Source organism: Schistocerca gregaria, chromosome 1, assembly GCF_023897955.1.
Source record: "Schistocerca gregaria isolate iqSchGreg1 chromosome 1, iqSchGreg1.2, whole genome shotgun sequence".
Taxonomy (NCBI): domain Eukaryota; kingdom Metazoa; phylum Arthropoda; class Insecta; order Orthoptera; family Acrididae; genus Schistocerca; species Schistocerca gregaria.
This window is the reverse complement of record NC_064920.1, coordinates 756678386-756695877: the sequence shown is the minus strand read 5'-3', so window position 1 is coordinate 756695877 and position 17492 is coordinate 756678386. Positions and strand designations below refer to the sequence as shown.

At 43.1% G+C, this 17492-nt stretch overlaps 1 protein-coding gene and 1 non-coding gene across 7 annotated transcripts in view; both read left to right on the top strand.

The window, feature by feature from the left end:
• Window positions 1–17492, top strand: part of LOC126267827 (putative thiamine transporter SLC35F3) — a 652799-nt gene that overhangs the window by 23799 nt on the left and 611508 nt on the right. The window lies entirely within an intron of this gene.
• Trnaa-cgc (transfer RNA alanine (anticodon CGC)) lies at window positions 10301–10373 on the top strand. The gene has a single exon. It is a non-coding gene; the product is annotated as a tRNA-Ala (tRNA).

The following is a 17492-nucleotide window of genomic DNA, read 5'->3' as shown; positions in this document are numbered from 1 at the left end:
CCGTATTTTTGTAGCTATTACGTTTTCTGGAAACGCAACGCCATAAACTTGCTAACGTGAGTGACTGTGTTAAGACTAGCATGGGCTTGGCAGTGATACTTGTTCACCTAAGTTTCTGAATATGTTAACCAAGGACAAAATTTCCAACTTTTCATTTGTGTGAAAACTTTCTCCCGAAACGTAGACTAGTGACTTTAATTGCAGCCTGGTTCACGTCGAAGGAACCAAGCCGCCGCACTCTGTACGAAGCGGAGTACTTGTGGTAACAATGTAACCTTTATGCTGTCCTCTTGCGCTTTTTACGTGTCTTTTGAGGTAGTGTATTCTGAAACCAAATGCAAATATCTTACAGCTGCTATAAAATGCCTTGCTTCTGGTAGTAGAATGATTCTAGCGACTGTATTTGATACTATAGGTTCTCGATGCGTTAAGGGAGAGGCACTGTATGCCTGGGGAAGGTGACGTTTCGATTCTCTTGGAGACGCCTCTGATAGCTTGTTTAGTAAATAATATACTCTCCGGCTAAATCACAATTTCACTTACAGGTTTCAGTCCTCATCGGCCATCCTTAGATCAAAAGAAAGATGTCAGAATTTGTCTTGTGATCTGAAGATTACTGATGATGCCAGAAACCAGTAATATCGTGTTGAAATTGCTGTGACTATGCCGGACAAGCTTCTATGCAAGTAAGCATTAACTGCCTTCTAGAATGCCGAACTCTTTCGAAAAAACAGAACATTTTGCAGGTTCGATGGTAGCTATCTACACTCATGCTCATAAATTAAGGCTCATGCTGATACATAGTGACACAACGCTTTGATGGGCGGTTTGCGGGTTTAAATCACCTCAGGGTATGACCATGTCGTGCATTTGACCTGCGGTCGACGCACGGTGGCGCTGGCAGCAGTCCAACGCAGAGGTGTGTTGGTGCATGTCAGTGTACAGTGCAGCGAGTAAGTGTGCAGATGTTTTCAGACGTGCTAATAGTGACTGTGTGTAGAAAATGGCTAAAAAAAAAACATATTGATGACGTTATGAGGGGTAGAATACTAGGGCGACTGGAGGCTGGTTAAACACAGCAGGTCGTTGCACGGGCCCTCAGTGTGCCACAAAGTGTGATTCAAGCAGACAGGAAAGGTGTCCAGACGTCCACAGGTACAACACCACAAGAAGACCGATATCTCACCATCAGTGCCAGTAAACGGCCACGGAGTACTGCAGATAGCCTTGTTCGGTACCATACCGCAGCCACTGGAACTGTTGTCTCCAGACAAACAGTCTGCAGACGACTGAACAGACATGGTTTATTCGCCCGGAGACCCACAAAGTGCATTCCAATGACCACTGGTCGTAGGAGAGCCTGTAAAGCCTGGTGTCAAGAACACAGTACATGGTCGTTGGAACAGAGGTCCCAGGTTATGTTCACAGACGAGTCCAGGTATAGTCTGAACAGTGATTCTCGCCGGATTTTCATCTGGCGTGAGCCAGGAACCAGATACCAACCCTTTCATGTTCTTGAAAGGGACCTGCATGGAGGTCGTGGTTTGATGGTGTGGGGTGGGATTACGATTGGCGCACGTACTCCCCTGCATGTCTTTGAGAGAGGAACTGTAACAGGCCATGTGTATCGGGACATCATTTTACACCTGTATGTTGGCCTTTTCAGGGGTGCAGTGGGTCCCACCTTCCTCCTGATGGATGATAACGCACAGCCCCATGGAACTGCTATTGTGGAGGAGTATCTTGAAACAGAAGGTATCAGGCGAATGAAGTGGCCTGCCAGTTCTAAAGAGCTAAATCCCATCGGGCACGTCTGGGATGCTCTCGGTCGACGTATCGCTGCACATCTTCAAACCACTAGGGCACTTCAGAAGTTCCGGCAGGCACTGGTGCAACAATGGGAGGTTATACCCCAGCAGCTGCTCGGCCACCTAATCCAGAGTATGCCAACCCGTTGTACGGCGTGTGTACGTGTGCATGGTGATCATATCCCATATTGATGTCGGGATACATGCGCAGGAAACAGTGGCGTTTTGTAGCACATGTGTTTCAGGACGGTTATCTCAACTTATCACCAATACTGTGCACTTGCAGATCTGTGTCGCTTGTGTTCCCTATGTGCCTATGCTATTAGCGCAAGTTTTGTTTAGTGCCACGTTGTGTGGCACCACGTTCTGAAATTATCCTTAATTTATGAGCATGACTGACGTACACTATTACCAAATGTGTATATCCGTTTTCTAATAACCGAATGGAGACAAATGCCACAGCTCTTCTGACCGTTTCTGTAGCGGATAAATACCTTTCGTTATGTCTATAACAGTCTCCCGTCAGCCCGTCTGAGTTCTGCATTACGTAGCGTGACTCCGGTCTCCATAAAAACTGGTTGTACTGCCCCACAATTCATGACGGCTTTGATTGCACCATTCTGCCTTGATTCTTTCTTGCTGTCAGGGGCTTCTGGACAGCATCGCGACTAAATTCCGCCCTCCGGTGTGGCAGAGCGATTCTAGGCGCTTCAGTCTGGAACCGCGCGACCGCTAAGGTCGCAGGTTCGAGTCCTGCCTCGGGCATGGATGTGTGTGATGTGCTTAGGTTAGTTAGGTTTAAGTAGTTCTAAGTTCTAGGGAACTGATGACCTCAGCTGTTAAGTCCCATAGTGCTTAGCGCCATTCGAATGTTTTTGACTAAATTCCCCAAATCCCATCGGCTCTCAGTGAGTTATGTCACTGATCGTTGTAACAGAACTGCAACTGAAGCCCTCTGCAATAGTTTACATCAGGGGCTGCCAAGATTTCGGCTCGTGGGCCGGGCCTGGGCTAAAGCGCTCAGCCTCGCTTCACATGGCCCTTCGCCACGCTATCTGAGTGCGCCAGGGGGCTGGGGGAAGAGGGGAAGACTGCGAACGTGCCGCACTTAAATGCAGTGCAGTCGCTCTGCATGCAACTTGGATTTATATTTCACATAGGTCACAAACAAAACAAATTTTTAATTATTTTTGGTGCACTGTAAACACAATATAATTTTCATCTGGTACAAACTGCCGACATACCAACGGATGCAGACAATTTCACTGAGTTTCGCTCTGAAGGTGCCCCATAATAGTGACGTATTTAGTTACATAACCCAAAAAAGATGTTTCACATTAATATAACACTCGAAATATTGTAGCACTTCTGCAACCTCATTGTGGAGAAGTGGAAACTGTACCTGAGGAAAGTAATGTAGACGTCCTGAACAGTTTTAACGTAAGAAGATTGGTCGCAACTAGAATTACCTTGCGGGTCAATCAGTTACAACTGAATCGGCAGCTGGTCTCGAAAACAGCGCGGGAACAGATTTAAGATTGATAGTGATCTCAAAATTGTTGTTAAACTATCCTTGTAATTCTTTCTAGGCCACAATGAATTCTTCACACTTTGCATTTTACTTAACGTCAGCTAGCTTAGGGAAATGGACTGTCTTTGTCAGAATGTGATCCTGTCACAATGCGATTTTCTTTTTAAATGCATCCCCATCAAATCGGAAAGAAATTACCTTGCAATATCTTACTGTGAGCAGTGTGTTTGAACACTTAAAATGCGAAGTCTGCGCTCCATTCTGGATGTTCTAATTTTAGTTCCTGCACTCGTTTTTCCTATAAAGAATTAAACAGTAGTGAGCTTCAAATCAAAAAACTATTCCAGGAATTCCCCTTGACTTAACCTACGTACTTTGCAGTAATACATGAAGTCTCCATAGTCTTCGTTCAGTTCCACTGAAAACTGCTGCAACTGAGAATGGAATAATTCATGTGGCTTCAGAAATTTTACTATTCGTACTACAAATTTCTTCACGTGCTCCAGGCCCGCAAATTTAGCACAAAGATCTTTTTGATGTACAAAACAATGTATTCCGTCCGTCGATCTTTGCAATTTTTTGCTCTTACAGTGTCAACTTCATCTTTAAATTTTTTTCTGCATGGTATTGTAACATTGTTGCATATTAAATATGCACTGCCTGTCACTTACGGGAACTGAGAATTCTCGTCTCTCTCTTGTGTCATTCCCATTCGTTTTAAAAGATTACGACGGTAGACCTATAGACTGCCTTCTTTGCGAAAACAGTCACTGGACGTGTGAACATTTTGTATACCACGAACAAACAGCGAAGGTTAAACAGCGTTGACAGCACGATTCTGCCGAAAAATGCCACACAGGAGAGATAAATGAAATGTCGCGGTGGTCCAGGTAGTTCCGAGACGGACAGAACAAAACCGTGTGACAGGCCGGGCTTAGTCCGCGCGTGGTTCGCACACGCTACACGCGTGAAGTTTGGCACTCCGTGGTCGCCCCTGGTTTACATGAACAAGTGCTACAATTCGCCAGTCCACATTAGTCACTGTCTTACTCTTACCGGAAGACAGTTGATTTTAGCGCTTTCCTGACGCTTTCGCCTCACGATACTTTTGCTGCCATTAGACTTTGTGTACGATGGAAAAGAAAATGGGGCATGTGTTAGATGACGATCAGTTTGGGTGTAGCAAAGGTAATTCTGACGTTAATGCTGGTAATGGAAACAAGATTAAATAAAAATCAAGACATATTCATAGGATCTGTCGACCTGGAAAAAGCATTCGATAATGTAAAATGGCGCAAGCGACTCGAAATTCTGAGAAAAATAAGGGTAATATACAATATGTACAAGAGCCAAGAGGGAATAACAAGAGTGGAAGACCAAGAACGAAGTGTTCGGATTAATATGGGTGTAAGACAAGGATGTAGGCTTTCACCCCTACTGTTCAACCTGTACATCGAAGAAGCAATGATAGAAATGAAAGAAAGGTTCAAGAGTAGAATTAAAATTCAAGGTGAAAGGATATCAATGATACGATTCGCTGATGACATTACTATCCTGAGTGAAAGTGAAGAAGAACTCCATGATCTGCTGAATGGAATGGACAATCTAATGAGTACAGCATGCGGACTTAGAGTAAATCGAAGAAACATTAAAATAACGAGTAGTAGCGGAAACGAGAACAGCGAGAAACTTAACGTCAATATTGAAGGGCTCGAAGTAGATGAGATTAAGGGATTCTGCTACCTAGGCAGCAAAATAACCAATGACGGACGGAGCAAGAAGGACATCAAAAGCAGACTAGCACTGGTAACAAGGGCGTTCATGGCCAATAGAAGCCTACTAGTATCCAACATAAGTCTTAATTTGTCTGAGAATGTACGTTTGGAGCACAGTATTGTATGGTAGTGAAAAATGGACTATGAGAAAACCGAAACAGAAGAGAACTGAGGCGTTTGAGATGTGGTGCTACAGACGAATGTTGAAAATTAGGTAGACTGATAAGGTAAGGAATGAGGAGGTTCTGCGAAGAATCGTAGTAGTAGTAGTAGTAGTAGAGGGGTTTTGAGCCCACGACAGCAAGGTCTTCAGCGCCCGTTCAGTAACATAGTGATATGGGTGTCAAGAAAAATCCCAGAACAGGAATATAAAACGAAACAGAAAACGTGGATAACAATCGTTGAAAAACATGTGCTCACCCACACCAAAGCGTCAGATGAAGCAGAGCGTCAGCAGTAAAACATGGACAACACAGGAAGAAAATGTTAGAGGGAGCTAAAACAATGTAGCAGATGGAAGTGGCTGGCTGACCGCAAGGAAAAAAGGGGAGGAGTCAGCCACTCTGCAATACACTAAAACCTCCAGCCTAAAAGTTTAGGCCAGAGTACAGACACATCACAAAACTTAAAAACCCTAGACACACACGTCTCATCATTAGCTAAAACTGAAGGCAGATCCCCATCAATTTATGCTTCTGCCCGTGCATCACGGTATAAAATGCAATCTGTTAAAATGTGCTGGACAGAGATGTGCACACCACAAGCATCACAAAACGGTGGATCCTCCCGCCGTAATAAAAAGCTATGTGTGAGAGGACAGTGCCCGATCCGAAGACGTGTGAGGGCCACCTCCTCCCGCCTGAGCAACCGGCAGGAGGAACGCCACGACCGAGTGGTTGACTTTATCAACCACAGTTCATTGGCCGTCACCGCCAGCCATTCGTCCTCCCACAACTCCATGCACTTCCTGTGGAGTGCAGCAATGACTGACTGCAAGGGAATAGGACACTGGACCACATCGTGCTCTCTGCAGGCCTCCTTGGCAGCCCGATCGGCCTGTTCATTGCCCCATATGCCGACATGACCAGGCATCCAGCAGAAGGATACTTCTGTACCCCGCCGTTGGAGAAAGTACAGTTGGTCATGTATCAGCTGGACGATCTCCTCAGTCGGGTACAGGTTCTGCAGTGATTGTAAGGCACTAAGAGAATCGGAGCAGAGAAGAAATTGATCGCCCCGAACACAATTCATCTGCTCCAGTGCCTTCAGGATCGCGTGGAGCTCCGCTGCGAAAACGGTATATTTAGCAGGGAGGCGAATCCGGGTAACTTGATCAGGGAACACTACAGAACAGCCAAGGAAATTCTCCTGTTTGGAGTTATCAGTGTAAACGACAGTGAAACCGTGATGCACATCTAAAATGTTAAAAAACAGATATTGGAATGTAAAATCTGGTGTGCGATCTTTCTTAAAATTTGTCAAATCTAAAATAAGTTTGGGTCTCCGGAGGAGCCAAGGTGGAGATCTGCTCCAACCGCGACTCAAAACAAGAAGACCAGCCATAGACATCGCAGCGAGGCAATGCTGTGCGCGAATCCCACAGGGCTGCGTCGCACGTTGCCGGTTATGAAATAACTGTGCCAGAGGAGGCTGATCAACGGTACGGTATGCGGGGGTGTATGGTGTGGACAAAGTTTTATACGCCTGGCGCACTGTAAGTAGCCGTCGCCGCATATGAAGTGGCGGTTCACCGGAATATGTGGAGAACACTGACAAAGAGAAGAGACAGAGTGATAGGATATCTGTTAAGACACCAGCGAATGACTTCCATGGTACTAGGGGGAGCTGTAGAGGGCAAAGACTATAGAGGAAGACAGAGATTGGAATACATCCAGCAAATAATTGAGGACATAGACGGCAAGTGCTACTCTGAGATGAAGAAGTTAGCATAGGAGAGAAATTCTCGGTGGGCCGCATCAAGTCAGTCAGAAGACTGATGACTCAAAAATAAAACATTATAGGATGTCCTAACACTTTACGCTCAAAATTGAAGTTATGGTAGAAGATCCTAAACTGTATCTTTTGAGATGGGGAACTAATGGTCGAAAACTAATTTTTCATATAGTGCTAGACCGTCATAGAGAAATGCATGTTTGGTAACAAACAACTACACCATATAGTCCATTAAATTTAGGCCGCGCAAATAAAATGTCTTCCACTGATACTTCGGCCGCTTATCATCCGGCCATCCTCAGAATGAGTCGCAAGACTGACGACAAGGTGTCCAGCGCGGCCTTATTTGCTCCACTGCGGCGGTACTGCGCATGCGCGTCACAGACGCTGGACGGCGGCAAAAAAATACGCCTGTGGCGCCGAAATTTAATGGACTATTCATTAAGCGGCGAGGAGTTGAAAATGCAAAACTACAGCATATTATCAGAAAAGTATGTGAACATCTCTTCGTAATACCGAGAAGTGGGCCCACCAGTACAAAAGGACGCGGAAGGTACTGTGTTGTCATCAGAGAAGCAGCCAGGGTATAATGGGTAATTTAGGAGAGATCAGTGACTTTCAGTGAAGACTATAGTTCAATTATTTTATCTTGGTGGCTCGCGCATGCCCGCCCAGACGCGGGAGATGGCTGCGTTGCCAGTTGCAAACGACGCACGCGACAAGAGACGCAGCGCTATAGTATAATATAGTATAGATCGCAAACTTACGTATAGGAGGGAGCACGCTGTTTATGAAGTAAAGCCACCACAGCCGCATTAACCCTTTCGCTAATACAGAGACGTGCTCCCCGCATTCCGCGCTGTGCGCGATTTTGTCATCACTGCACTGCTCGCCTGTGCAGACGCATCGTGTTCCGACTGCTTTGACACACTATCATTCGATTTCACAAAAACTATTTGGCCCCAAAATTAAAAAAAAAACAGAAAACTTATTATGATTCTAATGAAGAGACAAAGCAATAGAAATTTCAAAAAATTACATTCAAACGAATAAATTTCATGAAGTAAGACACTTCGATATTGTTTTTAAATAAAGAAAATATTAAGCACTGACGAAGTTTTGAACTCGGAGCCATTTGCTTATAAGCCAAACACTTTTTTATTTTTAATCTCATTTTGGTCGTTTTCGTTCGTTGTATTTGCTCGGTGCGGACGTCGCGAGACATCCGTTTATGTTCGTTGTTGCTCGATTAACTCAGTTTTTTATTAGAAAGGGCAGCTAACTCTCTGATTGAACACGCTGAGCTACCGTGCCTGCAACACCTAAACCATTACGCTAACGCACCTCGTCATTCAACAAAGTTCCTGAAAAATCTAAAATATCACGCGAAATACCGACAAACACTGTTGGTATGATTATGAATTACGTTTCATCGAAGTACAATAGGAAATAAACAATTACCGCTGTTCTTTATTGCGAAAAAGCGGTTCGTTTGAATGATACAAACACCTTTCGTTGCTATCGCCTGAATTAGGAGGCTTATTGCTTATTTGGTTTAATTAATTAATAGAATATCAAGCAATTCGCATAAAGAACGCTTTTTTCCAACTTTCTATAAAAGAAAGTCTGCTATCAAGACATTGCTTTTGTTCAATTACTTTATTTATGACTGAACGTTTCTAAAACTGAAGGCACTCGTCCTTGCTCTGCACTGCTGTCGAGTTCTGGCAACGTCGTTCTCTGTTCATTGACTGACTGTGTTTTGTGATGTCAAATTCGCAGAACGAACCTAAACTCGGCCGCTGCGTAGATGACGCACACTATAGTCGTTAAATATCACCTGATTTCTAAATGCCTTATGATATTTGAGCCCAGCTAAAGCTGCCTAAGACGAGGGTGATGTGACTGTGAAGTAGAAACGGGAAGGAAGAACCACAGCTAATCCAAGACCAGGCCGACCTCATGTACTGACCGACAGGGAACATCCAACATTACAGAGGGTGGCTGTGAAGCATCACATGAAATCAGCGGGCTGAATCACTCCTGAGTTCCAAACTGATACCACCAGTCCAGCTAGCGCAATAACCGAGCATAGAGAACTCAAAAATGGCTCTGACCACTATGGGAAGAGTTCGAAAGAATGAGGGTCAATGGTAGAGCAGCTCCTCCTAAGCCACAGTGCTAAGTGACGCTTGAGGTTGTGTGAAAAGCCACGGAAGAATGTGAACACATTTTTACTGCATTGTGTATTGCGTATGGTAGAGAAACAGTTCAGAGCTGATGATTGATTGTACCAGCATGTTGCACCCGGCTATAAAGCAGCATATGTGAGGCAATGGTTTGTGGACAATAACTTATCTGAAATGGACTGTCCTGCCAAGAGTTTGGACCTGAATCAAATGGAACACCTTTTGGATGAATCAGAACGTCGGCTAGGCTCCAGACCATACAGTCCCGCATTATTACTTTCTCTGGTTTCGGTTCTTGAGGAAGAATTTTTCTATTGAAATTCAGACGCCTCACTGAAAGTGTCACGGTTCAAGCTTTCATAAAAGCGAAGGGTGGACACGCATTATAATGTCCACGAACAGATGTCCAGATACCTTTGATCAGATAGTATACCTGTAACCCTGAATAATACAAAATCGTTTGTGATGGCTTCACGCTGTCAATGATCATCGTTCTCAGTTCTCGACTGATTGTCGAAGATCGAGAATTACTCTTTAAAGCAATTTCCCTATATGCGTGTTTCCAGAACGAAACCGTCTCGAAATCTGGCATGAAAATCCAGAGAGATTTTGGTCGTATGTAAAGTACACCAGCTGCAAGACACGCTCAATACCTTCATTTCACGATACAACTGGTAATATTTCTGATGACAGTGCCACAAGCACAATGAATAAATAACTTTCTTCGAAATTCCTTCAGTAAAGAAGACAAATTAAAAGTACACAAAAATTCGAATCAAGAACAACTGCCAACATGAGTAACCTAGAAGTAAGATGTTCTCAGTGTAACGAAGCTTAAATCACTTAATAAAGACAAGGCCTCCGGTCCAGATAGTACATTAGGTAGATTCTTTTCAGAGTATGTTGATACAGACTTAGCAATCATTTACAACTGGTCGCTCGTCGAAAGATCCCTGCCTAATGAGTGGCAAGCTGCACAGGTTCCACCAATATCCAAGAAAAGCATTAGGAGTAATCCGCTGAATTAGAAACCCTTATCACTGAGGTCAGGTGGCGCAGTGGTTAGCACACTGGACTCGCATTCGGGAGGACGACGGTTCAATCCCGTCTCCGGCCATCCTGATTTAGATTCTCCGTGATTTCCCTATATCGTTTCAGGCAAATGCCGGGATGGTTCCTTTGAAAGGGCACGGCCGACTTCCTTCCCCATCCTTCCCTAACCCGAGCTCGCGCTCGTCTCTAATGACCTCGTTGTCGACGGGACGTTAAACACTAACCACCACCACTGACGTTGGTATGCAGTAGCGTTTTCGGATCATATACTGAGTTCAAACGTTATGAATTACCTCTAATATAACGATTTATTCGGAGGGGCAATGCGGTTCTAGGCGCTACAGCCTGGAATCGAGCGACCGCTACGGTCGCAGGTTCGAATCCTGCCCCGGGCATGGATATGTGTGATGTCCTTAGGTTACTTAGGTTTAATTAGTTCTAAGTTCTAGGCGACTGATGAGCTCAGAAGTTAAGTCGCATAGAGCTCAGAGCCATTTGAACCATAACGGTCTATTGATGAATAGCCAATTGGGATTCATAAAATGTCGTTCTTCTTATGCTCATGAAGATAAGTGCAATAGAAAGGGGATTTCAAATTGATTCCATATTCCATTAAATTTCGGGCATGCAGCCGCGCAAATAAAACTTCCTCCACTGATATTTCGGCCGCGTATCGTGCGGCCATCCTCAGAGTGAGTCACAAGACTGATGCCAAGCGCGGCCCTATATGCTCCACCGCGGCGGTACTACGCATGCGGGTCACAGATGTTGGTCGGCGGCAAAGAAATACGCTTACAGATGCGCCGCCTGTGGCGAAGGCGCACAGACATTCGATTCGTTTATCAATTTATGATCGGCGGCAGTAACATCATGACGACTTCTCTGAAGTTTAATTACCCCAAAAGCCGGATTCCATGATTTGTCCAAATTAAAACCATTATTTCTATTTATTAAATCTCTGTAGCTTCCTTGAAGACAGATTCCCAGAAGGAAGAGGTGGATGTTAAAATCTTCACATCACTGTATTTCATGGAATGCCCTGTATCAATACAATGTTCGGCCACATCTGACTTGTCTGGCTGTAATAAACGTTTGGTTCAAATGGCTCTGAGCACTATGGGAATCAACTGCTATGGTCATCAGTCCCCTAGAACTTAGAACTAATTAAACCTAACTAACCTAAGGATATCACACACATCCATGCCCGAGGCAGGATTCGAACCTGCGACCGTAGCAGCAGCAGCGGCTCCGGACTGGAGCGCCTACAACCGCACGACCACCGCGGCCGGCTGTAATAAGCGTGCTCGATGCTCCACACATCTCTCATGAACGGTGCGTGTTGTTTGACGTGTGTACGGCTTCTCACAGTTTCCCCGAAGAATTTGATACACACCCGCTTTACTAAGCTGTAAATCGTCCTTCACAGAGCCGAGTAAAGCTGCAATCTTCGTGGGGGCCGGAAGATCACTTTAACAGTGTTTCTCAAGAATACGGGCTGTCTTCAAGGAAAGAGCACCCACGTAGGGCAAAAACTCAGTAGATCTGAAGGAATTACTAATCTTCTTCCCCATCACATACTTGCATTCTAGGTTTTGCATTGAATGCTCTACGAATTTATGTTGGCCGATAAGAGATAAAGAGTCCTTTAAACGTACCTTGGTGTATAATGATACCACGTCAAAACTAACAAGCACATCCGTACTATTTAGCCTTAATTTGCTAAGTCTCTGAATAAAATCCATAGAATTATGAATGTGGTGACTACATTTTCCTACCAATGGTTTTAATAAGGAAGCTAAGTATTTGGCACAATAATACGTTGGTGTATTAATAGTGCTCGTACAGGTCTCATAGACAAGTCCTCTAGACGCTCATTCTTACCCATCTTGTGAACTTTAGGAAGACCATAAAATATCGGTGGTACTGCACCACGTACTTTTAAACTTCTTACGACTTCCTTCGGTAGTGATGAAGCGTTCAGCAAGGCAGCAGTCCTTATTGTCACCTTGTTAGTAGGGTCTTTTTTAATCTTCGAGTATGCACCAGAACTAAGCAGATCACATACTTTTTCCTTGTTGACTTCCTGAGGCAAAAGGACGGTAGCATCACCTTTATCAGCACGCAGTACGACTGTGTCAGTATCCTCACGCAGCTTCCGTATCGCACATAAGGACTGCTGCCTTTGTCGGAAGAATCGCGTTTCTTGTTGCACCAGGTAGACGGTTGTGTAGGGATACGCCGCCATCAAGGTAAACGGCTGCTCGAAATACGCACTGCGCCACTGGCGCAAGTGTGAAGAATATTATTCTATGGGGGACTTTCATCTGGCTTCCATGGAACATGGGTAGTAATCGAGATCACATTGACTGCTGTGGACTACGTGCGCCTGCGTCCCTTCATACTTGATTTCTTCCTCAATAGCGACGACACTTCCAGCAATATCACTGTTCGGTTAATAAGTCAGAATCGTACTACAGTGGTATGAGAAACGTAATAACGAACTCAAGTTTATGTTTTGGCCTCCAAATTCACCTCATCCGTGCCAAATGGAACACATCTCGAAAGCTATCGGCCAACAGGTCCACGCTCACAATCCACCGGCCCGCAATTTAAGGGAATGGCGTGACGTGTGCGTAGGCATCTAGTGTCAGAAGCCTATAGAAACCTAAGTATCTGCAGAATCCACGCCTTGCAGAAGCTCTGCTGTGTTCCGTTTCTAACCTACCACTCACTTATCGACTATAAAGACAGTGAAAAATTAAACCGCGTGTACCTAATAGAAATTTGGGAAAAGCAATCGTCACCGAAGTTAATCTGTCGGTAAAGAGGGAGGAAAGGGTTACATCTAAATGAAAGGAAAAATGCAAATGAAACTGGTGGAAATTAATTTTGAAAAGGGGTAAAGTTAATAAAGAAAGTAAATGTGCGGCCGTTATGTTAACAATTAACTAGCGGTAATTAGATATTTGAGATTTGGGGGAAATTACGGTCGCCAGTCCTATGGACAATTACTATAGTAACTGAAAAAGGAAGTTTATTACACATACAATTAGTACTAGAAGTGTGACAACTGAAGGTTGACACATGTAGTGTGAAAACTGAAAGTTTGTCAGAAGTAATATTTTTCGCTACACTCTGACTTAATTTTGCAAAAGAATTAATAAAACCGGAAAACTGAAAGTTAATTTAGTGACTGAAATTAATAGTGAATTTTGTTTCTGAATCACTACGAAATTCAATAATATAAGGTTAGTCTTGGGTTACCTCAACAATCATTTCAAAAGCTACCTGAATCAACGCAATTTAGAAATAAGAGATTTAACTTTGAACTTGAAATAAATGATTCTGAACAATTAACAATAGTAAAATTTAGTACGTACCAAGCTGAGCTCCAGTCACAGGTAAGCTAAAATACGGCAACAAAACTCGCACTCTTAATTTGTGCTTGCATAATCTAAATATTGTAGCCAGCTATGAATACCTTAACTGAACTTTGATATTAAAGCAGTGAAATCGAATGATAATACTTTAATGCTCGCGATTGAATTTCAACGACACTCGGGTTCATTCCGGAAAAGGAAAGGACCCTGCTTGGTAATGCAATTGGGACAATGAGCAACAAAGGTTCATGCTACGTTGCTGTAATTTAGTGAGAAAAATTTAACAGTTTGAAAAGCTGAGGTCTGCCATTCAGTTCTAAAACTTCACTTGCTTCCAGTCTTCCTTGTTGGTTGATTGAAGGTTTGAAGTCGTCGAACGAGGAGGTGGCGACAGTTACTCATTGTCGGCTGTCGCTGTTGCATAAGCTGGATGTTGGCGCGCCTTCCCGACACGGTCTCCAGCCGAAACGGGCTCTTGATGTGTGCCAGCTAACGCCTCCTGTCCGCGACACCGTGTCAGAAACTATCATAGCAATTCGAGCGCAATTACATGCTGCCAAACCCCGAAAGCGCGGCAACTCGCGGGAGCGTCACACAACACACCTGCTCCACTGCACTACTCCTGCCAGACTCCCCCTGCTCTGCCCGCGCTCCACGCGGCCGAGTTCACACTACCAAAGATCCTAAACACTTTGGGTCTCCACACGACCTATCGATGTAGTCGTTCGATAGCATAGTTTTCTCTAGGCAAGACCCAGCGTAAAAATACAAATAATATTTACAAAACTAACCAATTACACCTCGCAAAAAATGCATAAATATATATATACAAACAGTAAAACAATTACAATATATAAAGAGACAGAAATGTCATATCTTCAGGTGACAAAATAAGGAAAAAAATTTATAGTACTATAGATGTAAATAGGAGGATATACATTTCCAGCGTTACACGTGCCCCACATTGTCTGAGGATGTTCGTGTAACGTAAACAGACTCAGAAAATGTCCCAAAAAGGAAAAAAAAACAGCTGAAATGCATATGCTGAAAACATCAAGAAATTTTAGCATTAGGCTGATTAACCATAAACCAATTTTTAGACCATAATAATTGAGTGGAGAGACTCCTAATCTTATTCCACTCTGTCGTCTTACACAAAAGAAAACAGGTTGACAACATATTAAAATTCATAGAAAACATAGAAATTGGTTTAGGTATTCTAAAATCCTCAAAATTCCTAACAGTATCAATAAATGAAATTCTACGTACAAAATTAACCAGAGTACATGGTCATAAAAAACAGGTATATCAAAATACGCAAATTAAAAATTAATTACATAGCATACACATTTTTATATAATCTTTTGATAATTAATATTCTTGTCATGAGAGTCCACTTAACTCTAAACAAGAAAATAATACACAGCAGATCGAAAAAAACATAAATATTGAGAGCAGACTCTTTCACACCAGCTGTCCGGAAGAAAAACAACTCCGCCTTCCGTACCCGCAAGTACAAAGAATGCCGACAGCGGCACAAGAGCCGACAGCGGCTCCACCTCGCCAGTATTGCTGCGCCCGCCTGTGCGGCACGCTTGATCTCACTGGCCTGTGTAACGGCATTTCCAGAACGTCCGTTTCACTGAATTCTTACGGAAAAACTCACTCCCGAGTAATCTCAAGGAGTTCATTAACACTATCACAGTGGATAACTCAACACTGTCCATCATCACACGCATGTACTAGCCTGAAACTTAAAACAGCGTCTACCTACATCGGCAATTACTAGCAAATCACATATTCATGAAATCTTACAGCTAGTTACAAAATCATATTTGCATTCCTTAATCTAATGTGACGCAGCTGAAAACTTAAAATAGCAGCTTGGACTTTTCAATTGATTAATAATCAGTTACTCTTAAATCATTTAGTAAAAATTAATTACTTATTAATTACAATTTCTGTAATGTCCTCTTAGTCAGGCAAAAGCATGGCAGTCTAGCAAACCTTAAATCTTACACTCTATATTTACATACTGTACAAATTACCCATTGTGTGGTATTAATCGATCCTAGGTTGGTACAATTTCAAGTCTACAATGTTCCTTATACCTAATAGTTTTCCAGAGCTTGGATACTCTAAGCAATAAGCATTTGTGTGAGGTATAACAATGACTTTATATGGTCCATTATAAACAAATTTAAATTTAGAGATTTCATTGTCTATCTCGCTCGATTTCTCATGAGATTTTACATGTACTAAGTCTCCGATTGCAAACTTAGCAAAACGCGCTTCAGCGTCATGACGACGTATGCGAGCATCGGCTTTTAGCTTCATTACTTCTCGCAAACGATCTTTTTTCACACCAATACTAATGTCAATCCGTGGAGGGAATCTGATTATCTCTTCCACTAAACTTTTACTTCTGTCATCCAACAGGATTTCCTCTGGAGAAAATCCCGTAGATTCATGTCTCAAGGTGTTCATAATTCTCTCAAATACTGCTACATATTTGCCCCATTCCCTATGGTTGTGATGGCAATAGGTACTGCAAAGTCGGCCTAGCTCGTGCATATACCTCTCAGCGGGATTTCCAGCCGGACAGTAAGCTGAAATTTGGATCACTTTGACCCCATTACTTGCCATGTCTTCATTCCACAACTTAGAAGTAAATTGTGCCCCATTGTCTGATAGAATCGCCTTGGGTTTACCAATATGAACAAAATAATCGTTCACAAGCTTGCTATAGATCGCTTTGGCTGTAGCTTTCTAATTGGGTATAGTGTGATGAACTTGGAAAAAGCTTCTAACACTACTAAAATGTAGGCAAAGTTTCTTGATGACTTGGGCAAAGGTCCGTACAAGTCCACCCACAGTAATTCAAAGGTGTCGTTAGGTCTTATACTTTACATAGGACCACAACTCGTACAGTTGGTAACCTTCACCTTCTGACATAAATCGCAAGTTTTCACTCTGTCGTAACGCGTTTTAACATGTTGTTAAAATGCATTACTTCACTCAGCTTTTCCGTACATTTCTTTGGTCCACAGTGACTATACGCCAAATGGTAGTAGTCTATTATTTCCGTGACGTATTTGGTGGGTCAACATACCCGCCAAATATTACTATCTTCACCCTTACGTCTGTACAAGATATGATTGTATATCTTGTAATATTTCCTTAATTTCTCTCCTTCTGGACTCCTTTCGTAATATCGGGTTTTCACCGTATTTAAACAACCGTCCTCGTTCTGATGATGACGTAGATTCTTACAGATGTTCATTATTAATTTACGTCCCTCAACTTCTTTAAAATAGTATAATTTGACCACTCCATCTGACTCATCTTTCAATACATCTTGATTAGACTCGGGCAACTGCGATAGCGCATCCGCTACGCAATTGTCGGTCCCTTTTACGTAACAGATGTCATAGTTAAATTGCTGTAAGTACAGCGACCATCTAGTCAGTCGTTCGTGAAGTAGTTTACAATCCTTCAGATAAGTGAGCGCCTTATGGTCCGTATGAATAATCACCTTACTGTCCCATATGTAACCCTTGAACTTCTTGAATTCCCACACGATAGCGAGACACTCCTTCTCAGAAATCGTGTAATTTCTCTCACTTTTTGATAAAGTCCGACTCGCGAACGCTATCGTCTGGAGTTCCTTATCCTCTCCTTCACGAACTTCTTGGAACAGTTCTACCCCCACCCCGTAATTCGACGAATCCGTCCCCAGATGGAACGGTAGCGATAAATCAGGTTGAAATAGTATGTTAGATCTTAACAACTCGTCTTCTAAT